The sequence below is a fragment of the Atractosteus spatula genome, chromosome 15, assembly GCF_055471065.1.
Source record: "Atractosteus spatula isolate fAtrSpa1 chromosome 15, fAtrSpa1.hap1, whole genome shotgun sequence".
NCBI classification, from domain to species: Eukaryota; Metazoa; Chordata; class Actinopteri; order Semionotiformes; family Lepisosteidae; genus Atractosteus; species Atractosteus spatula.
Window position 1 is genome coordinate 12,350,963 of NC_142720.1, and position 14,934 is coordinate 12,365,896.

The 14,934-nt window shown below is 39.4% G+C and overlaps 1 protein-coding gene across 2 annotated transcripts in view; it reads left to right on the forward strand.

Moving 5' to 3' along the window:
* Positions 1 to 14,934, forward strand: part of sertad2b (SERTA domain containing 2b) — a 42,765-nt gene that overhangs the window by 14,710 nt on the left and 13,121 nt on the right. The window contains exon 1 of one of the 2 annotated variants that reach the window (XM_088934383.1): positions 11,139 to 11,389. The exons of the other annotated variant lie outside the window; for it this stretch is intronic. The gene's annotated coding sequence lies outside the window, so the exon portion shown is untranslated. Of the gene's footprint in view, positions 1 to 11,138; positions 11,390 to 14,934 lie in introns of those variants that run through there. 2 annotated transcript variants of the gene reach the window in all.

A 14,934-nucleotide genomic window follows, 5' to 3' on the forward strand; every position in this document is an offset into this window, starting at 1 on the left:
CAAAATGTCATCTTTACTTAAGGTGAGGGGGCAGTTGACCCTCCTGCCTTGTAGCTGGAACATGGTGTCAGGTTCGACTGCAGCCACAGACTGTCTGTGTGGAGTTTGTATGTGCTCACATTTGTTCACATGGATTCTGTCTGGTTTCCTTCTGTCTTGCTTGTCCTCTTAACCTAAACCTCTAAAACCTAAACCTCCAGCATAGGCTACTTTTTGTCATTATCCTTGCTATGACATATTTTCTGATAATGAATAAAATTTTGGGCTGTTGATTGCTTTCACATAACACTCATCTTTACCGATCAGACAAATCATGTTGATACGTTAAATTCAGCAATCTAAGCCTACGCATTGTGTGTTTTCCTCTATCATGATCATTTTTCTGAAAGCTTCTTCTGAAGGGTGATACTTGATGGAATTGGCTTCTGAATCCCTGTATAATATATGTATATTCACAGTATATGCAGCATGTGTTGTCACAGTGCTGTAAGAGCAACACAAAACAAAAGAGTTCACGAAACCAGAAACAAAATGGCAGGGGGATTGGTTAACTTTAAAATTCAAAGTGTGATGTACAGTGAATTCCCAAAGAGAAAACGCTGAATTTAAAAAACACCCATATAATAATTACCCATAAAATTATTTTAGATAGAATCGTGCATTTCAGAAATTGTAGGTTCCTTCTGAAGGTATAAAGTCCTGGACTGTGTACAGTAGGTGTTTAACACTGCTACCATGCTAGAGTACTGCCTTCTTTATTACCATAACACTTGTGAAGACTCAGCATTGTAACTGATAAATGTAAGCCAGATGGTGATATCATCACATCAGATTGCTGCAATGAGTGAAACTATTAGAAATTTGCACTGCAGGTTTGCGTCGTGTGATGTACTGTATATATTCTTATCAAACAGAAGCCTATAGCTTGGAAAATCTTTTACGTCTCAACAAAGTCAAGCATGAAGCAAGATAGCAATGAAACTTGTGTCAAATGTGAAATTGGATGTAAAATAAATATGGCAGATTGATGAGACATTTCAAATTGGTTCAATATAGAAGACTGTTCCTTGGCTACTGTGCCATGCATTGAGTATATAGACATATTTTTCTGTAATTTCTCTTTTGTGCAACTGGAACTCCTTTTGTTTCTCTGAAGTACATCACGTTGTCCTTCCTTCCTCTTTAGAGCAGTCAAAAAGGTTATTTCGGTATGTTTATAATAGCAGCTTTCCATAAACTATTTAAATAAACACCATAAAAATCTTCCATCGGGGGTCTTTGGAAACATACAGTATGCTAACATGCAATATTTTTTGGTATTAGGTGAGTTCAGATTTATAGTAAACATCTCTTCACGTTGCACTTATTCTGCCCTTTGGTGCTGGCTTCTACCATAATATGGATGCCACTGTGTAAAAAAGTCTATCAGGCTCTGTGCAACACTTAAAAGAGCTGTGTTCCAGGCTGTGCAATGTACAGTACCAATGCACGTAGCTCACTTTCCCCCAAAACTTCTGCTGCTCTGTTATACTTTGGTTGCTAAGCGAGTGTAAATAAAAATAGAATTTCCTGCCGACTTGAGGAGTGTCTTGTAGTGTGGAATGACACGGAATTCATGTGATTTGTCAGCAACACCAGCACACTCCACCCTCTGACTACACTGATCCCAGACCGAGACACAGGACATGAGATCGATTGTAGTACACCTTCTTCACAGCTCTTTCCTCCTAGCTAACTGGTGAAAAATACTTTTATAGCAATTGAATGACAGTTTTGGTTTCTGCTGGCTTTTAGTTTAGATTTTCCCCTGCAGTGTTCTTGTTTAGTTTTGATTTACGGGGTATAAGTAACAGCCTGTGAATTTCGTCCACAGCATTTGTGTTGTGAAGAAAAGAGGTGGTGTTTTGAGTTTCTTTGAATGAGCTGGAGAAATGAAAAATGATGGCTAGGTATAGCTGTCTTACTCGGAGTCAGCTTGAACCACAGCTTTTATTTTCTTGGTTCAGGTCCAGTATTACAATTTGAGGGTGGAAGGGAGGAGGGAGGGGGGGGCATGGAGCTTCAACCTTGCTGGTTAGTCATAGTAGGTTCTGTTTAATAACCATGACAACACTTAAAAGAGCTGTGTTCCAGGCTGTCTTCCCTGCATGAGCAGAAAAGGCACCAGAGTGTCTCCTGTGAAAACCCCCAAACACACTACAGCAGCCAAAACCCATTTAATAATAGTTTGCTAGCAGTGGCTAACAAGGACAGAAATAGCTCCAGTACTGTTAGTTTTTTTTTCTTAATTGAAGCTTCCCTTTTTATTTTTCGACTCTGTGCTGCAGCACAAACGTCTGTCCGGTTTAACGCACCGAGAACAGCGAAGCTCCGAGCCGTTGCTCCGAAGGGCTGGTTAGCCAGAGATCCATGGGGCTGGAGGGCTGGAGTCCGGGAAGTTTGCTGGCTGCTGTTATGCTGCTTCAGAGGTAGATGCGAATGGTTTGACGATAGATGGGTGCCGGATGCAGTTGGCAGGGCTTCAAGCCACTCATTCTGTGCCCACTTTCATTTGCTTTTCAACGAGCCAGCCACAAGATAAGTGAGGATAAGTGACATCTCACACAGCACTCTACATCAGAGTGCTGCAGGCAATGCAGAGAAGCCAGGAACAGTTTTTCGTAGACACAGATTGCATGCCCCAGCGAATTCCACACCTGTGTGGTATGAAGGTGCTCACCATGGAACAAGTTGGCTCACCTGTATCTGCCAGAATTAAGCCTGCAAGCTGGACACTGGTTGGCACAATAGCTCTGTGTCCCACTGTCTGTGATCTTAGGAAGCTGTATAATACAGGAACAGGAGCTGGAAGCTCGCATTCCTCAACATGAAGATGAAGTTCCTTGTGTTCAACTAGGTTTTAAGTATGTGCTCTACACTCCCATTGCTTAACAGAGAGAACTGTTCCAGATTTTTACACAAAATTAATTAGTCCAATGCAAACCAGTTTCTAGTTTCGTAGATTGCATGTTAGGTTAAATAATTAAAGAGATAGTAATGCCAGATTCCTACACTGAAATGAATTAGAAGATGTTGAGAATCTTTGTTTTGCTGATATGTCAGACTAAGTGTCACTGGAGCAGAAATTGGATCATAATTAAATGCAGCATAATCAATTAGTCATCTTGTATGTAGAACTGTGGTGTATTTACGATAATGCAAACAGGGTCATTTTCCAAGGATTAATTAATAACTTAGTAAAAGACAACATGATGGAACTTTTTTTCAACCGGTCACTGTGTACAACTTTCATTTAATTCAAAAGTGATCAAAATAAGTCATCCAGAGTCTACAATAATAATAGGGTATTTCAGGACTGCTGGCACATGCGTATTTCAGATATTGTAATTCCTGTGTTTCCAGGTGAATTCTTTATTAAAGGATATTCTTTCATGAGACAGACACTAAGAAACTGCACTATAACTCAGAATTGTTCTTAATGTAAAAAGGACAATGGCTATAAGTTATGAACAAAAGGCTGTTGTCAGTCATGCTCAGGAGTTGGTGAGAGTCTGAATTCTGCACTTATTCTGTGGGAGTTATTTCCTGTTGTTGACTAGACTTCTTTATTTAGAACTACCTCAGTGTAGAGTAGCTGCTCACTTTGAGAAAGAAGAAGAGAAAAGACAAAATGAAGTAATTGCAACTGCATTTAAAACTTCAGAAAACATTGCAAGGTGTTTTTGTATGTAAATCATAAATATACATACAATTAGGCAGTTAGAAATAACAGTATTTGATCTGCTTTGATTTGAGCTGAATAATGGCTTTGGTGGAGCCTCTCTCATTCTTTTTTTCATCTCTTAAGTGCGTACAGCTCCAGGCTTCTGAAACATGAGAGGTGATCAGTGCTGGTGACTACTGCCATCTGTCTGAGCACATGCCAGATTGGATTGGATGAATACAGTGCCAGTTTTTCTCACGCCTCTTCTTCAATCTGATCTCCTTACATACGGCTCTGGCCCTGATCAGGACTCTGCATTCCAAACCTTTCATTATTATTAATAACAAGAGGACTACTTTTGGTCTTGCTTATATTAGTACTTCCTGATGCAAAGTTTGGCATTTTCTGAGGGACAGTATTGAAACAGTCTTGAAACAGATTTTTTTTTAAGTGCAAGCCTACAATCGTGTCTTTTTTATTGATGCATACAAGCAAGGCTGTTGCCTAAAAGTAATGAAACTGTACCTGTTACTTTCAAAGCAATTTGCCATTGTTTTAACATTCATTTCCCAGATAAATGATATTTGATAATTTTTCTATGTGTCCTGAGCCATAAACTCTTATGAGAGGCTGGAAGCCTAAAGTACTGTACAAGCAGGCTTAGCACTTGTCCAGTGTTCACCCTCGACGGCCCAGATTTCTAACCTACGTATCCAGGTGAAACTTCTCAAATCACATTATGTGTGGGAATTGAAAAAGGGGGTTACTTACTGCTGATAATGCATTCTGACTTGGGGAAAATAGAGAAAGTACATGCAAAATATTTGAGTGGGAACACCTGTCATGATAGAGAGTTTTGTATGGGAGCGGCTGTCAACCCTAAGGGTAGATATACATCACTTTGCAGCTTTATGGCAAAGCTATCAGGTCCTATTCCTAGCTAGGCTTCGCAATTTTCGTACACATCACCCAAGCACGGTTTTAAAATTTCACAGCGTGTCCTCTTTTCCACAGCCAGCCAGAGCCTGTTTGGTTTATACAACCTCATACGCAACTCATTCTTCATGATGTTGAGCAAATAAGATGTCAAAAGTCTGTATACTTCACTAGTTCAATAGAAGAGGCTCATAATGTAGACAAATTGTAATAAAATGCCAGATTTAAACATAAGAGCAAAATACATTGCAGTGATTTAAAAATAGGATTTCTGGGTTTATTTGTTTTACAAAAGTTTCCACATTTCCAGTAGTTAGAACTGAAGCACGGAGTGTTTCTCCAGGCATTCCTTAAATTATAGGAGTCTTCTACCCTGACCTAAAATTACTGGTGTCTTTTTTGAGATCTCTTTTTTGCAATAAAAAGTGTCTTTCAAAGGATTTCTAAATTCTTAAATAGGAAAATCGGAAGTTGAGCACCATACAGTCCAAAGAATATTTGTGGATCCATCAGACATATACAGTAGGTGGTCCTTTGTGTTTCTTTTTTTTTGTTGGTATATTTCAATTAGTTCTTACATGCATTGTAATGTATATCAAAAGATGTCCTATCAAACAGGATATCTTTTCCACGGAACAGAGATACAGTATGTTGTGTAGAATAATCAGAATGTATTATAATCATTGTATTTTAAAATAATTATGGTTAATAATATCAAAACATCCTAATCCAGAGGAAAATTAACAAATGACTGAATTGCAAACATTGTTTGAGTGCTGTTTACCCTTCAATGGTGGTATGTTCTTAGGATATAAACATTAAAAACACAGTATTCTTAGAAAAACAATCACTGGTTTTCTTCACTCCCCTAGTGAGAGCACATTCCTCCTTGGCATCATACTCCTGGAAAACAAGAACAGGAATGAAAATAAACGAATTATGAAATCAGATACATGATCGTGTTGATCTGAGCACCCATAGAATCTATTAGTGTAGTCCTCAGAAAGCTTAGAGGTGATTGGAGGGAGGGACTCATCAAGTACATATCATAGGAGCTCTTAATCAAATGTTGAGCATTTAAAATATGGGAGCATTTAAAATACATCACTTTTAGCCAAAGTGCTACATTTGGCATTACAGCACAAAGATTAGGTTAGCCTCTCAATGAACACTGCTCGTGCTGCTCACACGCAATTTGTTGCTCTTGTCATTGCTCTGAGTGCTGCAGCTGTCTCCGGTTACAGGAGAACGTGACGGAAATTACGCAGCGTAGAAGAAGAAAAAAAGTTGGACTCTTCCCTTGGAAGTGCCAGGGCCCTGTCTGTTTGTCCTGCGGTGTAGTGGTCTTTGCACAAGTCTGGAAAGTCGAACAGGTACTGGATGTGTGGATGTCTGGAATCATGCAGACCACTAGAAAAATTATGCTAATACAGTATGACGACAAACTCTTCACCCATTGGCCTTTTTTGTTCACCAAAAGAGAGTTTTTGTTGAAATTATTGTTCATAATAATAGTGACTCTCACGACAGAAGTAGGAGCTGTAATGAGCTGTGTGATGATGAATCGGTATGTCGTTGTTGTCATTGCAGTGCCATGGAAGCTAAGCTAGCAGTATGGACTGGGTTCCAGGGTGTGAGTGGGGGTATTATTACACAACCTGCAACCTGTGCAGTGGGAAGCAGGATGACATGAGATTTATTTTGCCATCTGCTCACAGTAAATTTCTGGTCAGCTTGGTCTTGCATGGCAATTGGCTGCACAGAGCAGATGTCTTCGAATGGAGCAAGTGGTTGTGCTGCATTCTCCCACAGTGCTCTTGGAAAGGTACACCGTGAGAGGCCACCATTTGCACACAGAACACAGAAACACCTGCACATACTCGCTCTTTTGAAAGGCATTCTACTTCTTCTGAGCTTATGCTGCGCTGATGGTTTATAAGGGAGCAATGTGCCATAAATGATCCTGTCGTTTTTTTTTACTTCTGAATTCTCAATGAATTGTTTTGAGATGATCAAGACTTTTGAAAAGAGGTTAATACAGTACCTCGGCACCAGTCTGTTTTTTTTTTCAAATGTTTATGAAGTGCTATTCCATTATTCGTTGTTATTATGATTAAAGAGACTGCTTTATTTGTGTAAAATACAGTTCATGTTTGACTAAGAAAGATATTGCCTGGGGTAAAATTGAATGACAGGATGGTCTGCTGTGGATGATTACTTCACAAAAGGTTACAACAATACTTTGTTAATTTGATTTAGTGTTTGAATTAAGTCGACATTTTAAAATGGGCATTATTTTATATATATATATAGATATGCATTTTGTGCATGCATATTATATAAATATCTAAATTCTCTGCAGGGTAGCTGGAGCCTATCCTGGCAGGCAACAGACACAAGCCAGGACACTCCCTGTACAGGATGCAGGACAGACACACAGACACAAACACACACTCACACCAGGGCCTAAGTATCCCATAAGCCAATTAACCTACCAGTACAGTCTGGCTCCAAAAAACTCCATGCAAGCATCAGCCCAGGCCCCATCACTGAAAATCGCTGCCCCATCATGCTGCCCAGTTGACTAAACAAACTAAACAAACACATCTTGCAAAGATAGGTCCAGAAGAATAAATGCTTCTGCTGGCCACTGGTAAAGGACTGGATTGTATCAGCTTGACATTGCCACAAGGAAAGTCATACAGGATGCATTTTTGAAATGTTTTAACCCCCGATTAAAAACTCAAGGAGGGAAAATGTTCCAAGACGGATTGTCATTTGGCTCTGTAGTATTCCAGTGCATGTTCCTACAAAACCTGACAACGCAGTAGCTCTTCAGGATCTGTATATGCAGAAGATGCAGACCTTTGATACAATTAGGGTTCTAGGTGGAGCAACTGAATTAGTACCAAGCACCCAGAGATGTTTTTACTCCATCACCCGTGGCTGTGGAAGCAGTGGTTTGAGTGATTGTGTCGACTTGTGTTTGGTCACTGTAGCCAAGTCCAAGTTTTGTTGCTACAGCAGCTTGATTTGAAATACCTGATTAACCGGTTCTAGGCAGAGTGCGTAGAGTATCTGTCAGGATACTAATGACAACAAACGCTAAGAACTCTGTTGCGCAGAAGTCTCGTCACACAAGCAAGTTATTCAGATGCTGACGCTAGACATGAAACAGCCAAGCCTCATGCATACTTTTGATGTTAAATTCACCTTTGATAGTGATTTGAAGATTTTATTAATATTGTATGTTTAGTATTAATAGTAAGAGTCCAAAATGAGAAATTAAATCTGATTTGACACTGTCTGATACTACTCAGTGTTATTTAGTGCTATTTTGAATATCTTTCCTGAATGTATTGAGGGGGCATACCGTCATTTTATTTTAAAAAATACACTTTTTTAAAACTTTATCTTAAAAACAAACTAGCCGGTGAAGGTTGAACTTGGTGCCTTCTGTAGCAGTGCGCTACAGTAATGTCCTACATACTGTATGTAAAAACAGTCTTTTACTAGTTAGGTTGGTGAGGGCAGAGAGGTTGCCATTTTTGGAAATCCTGGTTAATTTCAGCTAATTTTTTAAGACAAGTTATTTCCGTACACTGTGGATGTACGTCACAGGCCTTTACTGTGTAGTTCCATTTCAGTCTGTCACTCACCTCCATAGAATCAAATTGCAGAAAATGTTTTTGGTTATTTTACTTTAGCTGTGTTATTCACAGCTTTGGTTACCACATCTCATGAGGTCCAGGAATAGTTTTTTTATTAAAGAATTGGCTAAGTCTTAACCCTTACCTTGAATGCCTATATTAAAATTTTTCTTATAATGTGTATTCATCACTGGTAGTGCATTTACAAGTATTCCTGAGAAGCAGTGATTGGTGTTTCATACTTTTTTAAGGAGCAGAGGGATAAAACCTTTAATTTTGTGCTCCAAGGAGGGTTTAGAATTTTACCTGTGTTCAAGCTTTTTATGTACAGTAGCTGTTAGGTTATGTGTGGACACAGATTTACATATTTGTATCAGCAAACTCAAATGCCCACATTTCTTACGGTGACACAAAAGGTAACAGGCAGTACTCAGATTGTGACTTCTAACGATATTGGAACCTTATATCCCATTTAGAGGTAAAGGGGGTAACATTTCAGGAATTGTATACATTTCTAAATTTTCAGTATATATTACTTTATATATTAGCGTATCGTATGTATGCCTTTCAAAAATGTTAGTATATATTTTATGGACTGCATGACGCACAAAATTGTGTAAAATTTAATAAATACACTGCAACTGCAAATTGCCCGAGACAGATATTCCACACCCATAGGGCTGTATTTACAGTAGTTTAATGTGAATATTCTGCAGTCAAGACAGGAAAATGTCCAGAGCTGATCATGTGCTGTTTCTCTTCTTCCAAGGTTTTCATTTCACGAAAACTTTCTTCCCTGCCATCTGCACATTAAGGGCTCATTGGAAATAAAGTTTACCCGAAGGCAAGGGTCTTAAACTCCAGTCCTGGGGGATCTGGTGCCTTCTGTTATTCATTCCAACCCCCAAACGTAGTTTATTAATCAACTCAACAATGATTTTTTTAGGCTGGGCATGTATACGAGTTTTTGTAACGTCTTTTACAGTTGATTACTCAAAATATTTATTCATCAAAAGTAGATACCTATAAAAAAAATCCAGAACCTTCTTAGAAATACTGCAATTAGGCAGTTAATTAAATAATTAGGCCAGCTAGGTTATAGAGATCTGAGGCCAAAAACAATATAGAAGATACAAGCCCCTTCAGGAACAGTACATTTGAGAACCCTGCTCTAAGGTATCCTCATTAATAGAAAACAGATTCTCAGGTGTTAAATATGTTGCTTATTCAGAGGTATGGACTCTTTTGCCCCTAAAAACAGGAATTGTTTATATTGCGCTAAATATGAAAATTAGACACTCTCAATCTGTGCTTTTTTTGAGGTCTTTAATTCATAGAATTTGAAGTCCTCTAATTACTGGCTCATAAATTCATAAGGAGATTTTCTGAATTGTGATCACCATGTTCATGCAGCATTAAAGCAAAACAACGAGAGAAAAGAATGCACTCTTTTGCTTTTGACCACTTGTATGCCCCTGCCTGTATTGGGAAACTAATTGCATTATTGATCAGCCACTAAGTGGATAAAGACTAAAGGTTAAAAATATCCTGGTATGAAAGTGGAGTGTGTAGACTGCATTTGTTTTAATGCGAAAGCCTTTAACTTGTGTAATGCATCTGCCTTTATTAACAATATTTCTCGGCAGTTAAAAATAAATCTGGCATACTGTACATTGTGTATGTTAAATATAAATTGGACATTACATGTTAAAATGAAAATCTTAAATGAGTGTGATTTGAGAGAATATATCAAGGTGACCTTTATCAATCATTCATTGCTACTTGATAGATAAATAGAAATGACAAAGGTTTACATCCACAAAAGCAATTGTCTGTAAACTTACATTCCCTTGTTTGTAAAAATGTCCACACAAGAGAGATGGGGGTGGGGGTGGCAACAATTAATCTTTGTTTTTGTGGAGACCATGCTGTTAATGAATGCCTAACCAAATAACCAAAGACACCTAATTCATGAGAAAGGTAAGGAGATGTGACTTCAAGTCTGACTAATATCACCACTCTCACCAAAAAAACATGTTTATAGACACCTCTAACCCTCATCCCAATATTTCTCACCACACCCTTAAATATTTTATAACCGTTGTTTTCATATTATTAATTGGTAAGATTTCCGTTCACTTTTCAGAAGTATTATACTGAATGGGATGTTTGTAAATCTGCACGGCTGAAATCATGTGTGCATGTAAAAAAGTTAGTTTTGTGCTGGGAAAAGTCCGCAGCTACTTGACTTCTCTTTGCTGTGCTCAAAAACATGTTTGGTAATTTAGGAGGTGAAGCTGTTGACCGGTTTCAAGTTGTTGAATAACTTAAATGCTTGAAATATTTGCGGTTGCTCGTTTTGCAGCAAGTTTTTTTTTTCCCTTGCTTCCCAGCAGTGGGTGCAGGAGTCGGGCTCCTTATTGTCACTGGCCGTGTTGTAATACCTGCTTGGCTGTCCAGTGTTACTCTTGGAATCCTGATGTTGCGCAGGCAGGGCTACTGGCAGCGGCATGAGATTTATAGGAGCACTTCTGCCCCCCCGGGGATAAAGGCACATGTTACAGACATGAGAGACCTGGAGCTCACAGCCTGAATCCTGGATCTGATTGGCTATTTATCCCGAGTAGGAGCGTGTGTAGCCTTGCTTGCTGTAGCTGTGGTCGCTGCTTGCTTCCAGCTGCCTAGTGTAAAACGAAAGAGGGAGGGAGGTAGGGGGGTAGAGAGAGATGGTGAGTGAATGTGTGTGTGTGTGAGGGGCGGACCTCGCTGAGGCCAGACGCGGTGTAGTCGGCAGGCAGGCAGGCAGACGGCAGCAGCGGAGCCACAGCTTCGCTTGACGTCATTCTTTCGGGGGGCAGCTTTCGAGCTGCTGGAATAGGGGCAGCTCTTTTCTCGCTTTCCATCAGTGGTCGTGCGGATTTTCCCCCCCCCCCTCGCCATTGTGTGAAGGTCTGTGCTCGTAAGAGAACCCGGAGGTGGAAAGTGAGGGCGACAATGTGAGGAGTTGCCGATGCAGTTTTCTGAGTGGCATGAAGCTAGCCCTGTTCGCCAGACGGTGACCCCGATGCTTTATTTAAATTCTCAGGTGGAACTGCATGTGGTAAGTTTAAGCTTTCGTAACAGCTTACCGATAAAATGCACGATAGTAAGTTGTCTTCCCTTATGAAGATTTCGTTTACGAGGCATTAGCTTAACAGGAGCCGGTGTCCGTATCAGTAGCTAAAGAGCACCGGCTACTGTACAGTACTGCAACTTGGGTTATGCAAACCAAAAAAAAAACCTTTTTAAGTAAAGATCGACGGCACGCTTTTTAATTTTGCATATACTTTTTTCACAATTGTTTTAGGTACTGCGATTCACATTGTTTGTTGTTGTTGAAAATTGATATTTCTAAAATAAAAATAGTCATGGTGTTACTGTTTTGCCTTCAGACAGTGCTCGTACGCGTCAGTGTGTAAAGTTTAGCTGCATGTAGGTCAGTTAACGCCTCTGGTTGACCTCCCGGCTAGAGCCTTTGGCATGATCCCTTTTTTAAAACATTTCCCCTTTTCTGTGGACTCGGGCTCAGCGGTAAGTGCACTTGAGTTGGGTAACTTCAAGGAAATTAAAGGACTCAGTTTCTTGTTTCACTGTGCCGAAACAAAATGGAAAAGCATTCATCTGAGACGGCCTACAGTATGGTTCTAAAATCTGATTACTGATTCGGTTTTTATTTTGTAGTGCCATTGATTCCTTAGGTAAGATTTTAATCGGTGAATAATGTGTTACAGTTGGCAACTACATAACGATTTCAGTACGATGCACCTAGCCTGATGTATAACTTTAACTGGTGTAATGAGACGGAGGCGAGGTTTCGTAGCAGTGTAACTCGGCTTACTTATGTCACATGCTGCTTCTTGTCCCCGTTTATAATTTATTTAGATGTAGTAAGTATCATAGCGCAGTTGATCGAAGAAGCTCTTACTCTTCAAGACGAGTCACTTTTCGGAAGAAAAAAAATGTTGCGGAAACCCTCACAGTAAAAGATTTGTTTTTGTGAAACAATATTTTCTAAATACTTCTCCCCAGTTAGTCATGAATGCCGAGAGTAGAAAACCTTATTTTTTAAAACATGTAAATATTATTGTTGCGCACTCCCGAATAAAGTTTGGCAAAATTCTGCAGCAGGATTTTTTTAAAACTTGGACACCCAGTGTCAGCTCACAGCATTGAAAACCCATTCAGTTCTATATTTAAACCCGTGAGCCAGGTGTAAAGTTGTCAGACAGGCGCATTGGCCCTTTATCATGTATTAATATCTCTGCACGTGTTCCGCAAGGATAGCACAGATTCTTCAATTCGTCAGGCTTGGAGATCATATTTATAATCACAGTACATGTACATTCTGTACATGCATTTTTTTTATATCGTATGATTAGAGTTACAACTGTTATGTTTTGGAATTCGTTTTCTGTTTTTGCATAGGAAAATATTACGCCCTAACTGTGCAAATCAAGTTTAGAGAGAATTATGTGTTAATATTTGTAAATGTAAATTTTAGAAACCAGGGTGCCAGATTGATCTACAGTTGTGGTGTGCACATAAGAAGTTCCTAAATTAAGGCGTAAGTCTGGGTTCTGTAGATCCAAAGGTTCACACTACACAATATGTTCTACAGTTTATATTAGCTGACTTATTGACATATTTAATTGAATCAAGCCAACAGGTCAGAAGGGATAAAATAGTTTGAGAAGCCAGTCACTTGTATAGGACTATGTATCTGCAGTGACTTTTATATTAGCCAACATTATTTAAGATGGTTTTATCTGCTTTTGCATCAAAATATTACAGCACAAGGAACTTATTTTTTTTTAATTGTATACAAAACTTGAGTGTTCAGGTGTGAAGTTTTTGTAAACGTGCACTGCAGATTTAAGAAATATTACACAAAGATCAATATGATGCCCAATAAGTCTTGTTAGGCATCTACATACTGTAATGTCATTCACGTTTTAAGATAGTTTCATTGATTAGTATTGCTTCTACAAAATCTAGAGCTTCACCATGTCGATTTAATAAAATCTCCAGGTCATTTGTTTGGTATTTGATTAGAATTAGAATTTGATACATTTCTAGAAATGACTTAAGAATCAGTATAAAGAGTTGAGCTAACACAAAACACTTGAGTTAACACAAAACCACTGGGACAAATACAGTGAGGCTCTTCTGGACTAATGAAGTACACCAGGTTGCTGTTGGCATGACTGAGAGTAGTTGATTGAGGAGTGGGATGTTCACAAAGAAGGAGATGAGTCCAGAGGAGACCCCAGCTCTGTGAGGGACAGGATGGAGGCACAGTATGACGCATTCGGGAAGAAACAATGCGCTTCTTATTAGAATAACTGCAGTGTTGTCTGTATGAGTGCTCGGTGGCTTTTCATGGAGCTTGTTGACAGTTGAGAGACAGATTTGCCATCTTCTGTAGGCCAGAGGACATTAGAGCTGGTGCTGGTGCTTTATATACCAATGAACGCTGTATGGCGGTTGACAGACCTGACAGAAGACATTGTGTGTGGAGCCATCATGGTGAACATTATGCTGTCCGCCACATTGTTTCAGCCAACAGGAGGGGTGGTAGAAGTGTGGTGAAGTAATATGGAATCTCTTTTGACACAAGGACACCTTTGATGGAGATGGAGGGCAAACTTTAGGTACTCCGTGATGCACTGACAAACGTTTTGAGCCAAGAGTTTTTCCTTTCCTGCAAGCCAATCCAGAAGTGAAGTTTTCCAGCAGGACCACACAGTGCTGAAATTATAATGGCATAGCTTCAAGAAATCAATGTCAAGGTCTTGCGATGGTCAGCTGGTTCTCCTGTCTGGAGTCCAGTGGAACATCTGTGGGATCAACTCACCGACGCAGTCGGCATAAGACCACTGTGGCTGGCCATCGTTTGCTAGCAGGCTGCAGCTTCACAGGAAGATTGGCACAATACCGCACATCTGTTTGTCCAAAGCTGGTGAGGTCTGTGGATCTGTGCTTCCAAGACTGTGATGCTCAGGCAGACCAGACACTAACTTTGTAGTGGTTTCATTTTAGCACTGCATCACCCTTCATATTGAAAATGAATTGCAGTTGTTTGATCTGTATTTTTGTTTGATGTCTACATTTAAAATGTTTTGGTAAATCCATCATATATTGTACTGTATACGAGTCTTGAATATATCAGTGTAGCTTCTAAAAAGTCAAGTTTCCTCCTACATGTAGACATGTCTAATGACCTGATTTTCAGAATCTTTCCTTCTTGTTAGTTTTTTTTATCTTCTCCATTTATTTTTGGAAGTCTGAGAATGTGGCACATAAGATGATAGCTCCGGTTGCAACATTTCCTTGGCAAAGAATCTGTGTCAGAAAGAGAGGGCTGTGATTACACAGTGCAAAGAGCGCATACTGCACACACTAGAGAGCGATCAAGGTCTTCTAAATGCGTCTAATTGTAAAATGCCATTAAAATACAGTACACCGTTTTCCGTGAGGTGATTTTTCTTCCTTAAACCGCTTCTTTCCTTCAACACTCGGCATTTTAAAGTCAACAGGGTGAATTCGGTTTTTGTTGAAGCTCTAGTATAACCTATTTAGTGTTCTGGCAGTCGAACATTGGAACGT